Here is a 692-nt window from a genome sequence, read left to right on the forward strand (position 1 = left end):
TGTCCCCTGCATCGGCAGGTGGACTCTCAACCACTGCACCACCAGGGAAGCCCTAAAACACCAAGTTTAACAAAGGAGAATGTTGGGCTGTACCCCGCAGGCCTTCAAGGCCTGTACTTGCCCAGCCTCAGACTGAAGAAAGAGCCCAGAGTCAGTGACAGAGACATCAGTTGTTTAATGGATAGGGGATCTTACACGTCTGGAGCAAAAGGGTCCTGGAGTGACACTCCACTGTGGATGGCAGACAGCAGGCAGGACATGGCAGAAGTCCAGGGAGCTGTGGTGGCGGGGGGTGGTGGGGGGAAGGTTACCTGTTATGGGGAACTGATGTCAGGTTGGCTCATCCATTACCAGGGAAACCATCAGAGAGGCATGTCCCTCAAAGCCCCTTTGATAAAACTAGCAGGGTGGAGCTGTTTTGATATAAAGATTAGAAGAATCACTAGCTGGGGGCAAGTACATAGGCAGTTACTGATTAGGCTCTATGATTAAGAGGGAAGGTCAGCCATGTGAGTAGGGTGTAGGTGAAGCAGGGACTGGTTAAGCAGGGGATGTAAAGAGAACAAAGGCATCCTGGATGGCCTGATCACATGGCAAAAACTATATGATCATGTCCTAGATGAAGGGAAAGCATCTCAAACAACTCAAAACCTATTTATAGTTTTTTATTTTTAAACTTCTTAGCAAATTAA

The sequence above is a fragment of the Neophocaena asiaeorientalis genome, unplaced genomic scaffold (assembly GCF_003031525.2).
Source record: "Neophocaena asiaeorientalis asiaeorientalis breed wild unplaced genomic scaffold, Neophocaena_asiaeorientalis_V1.1 scaffold40, whole genome shotgun sequence".
In the NCBI taxonomy this organism is placed as follows: Eukaryota; Metazoa; Chordata; class Mammalia; order Artiodactyla; family Phocoenidae; genus Neophocaena; species Neophocaena asiaeorientalis.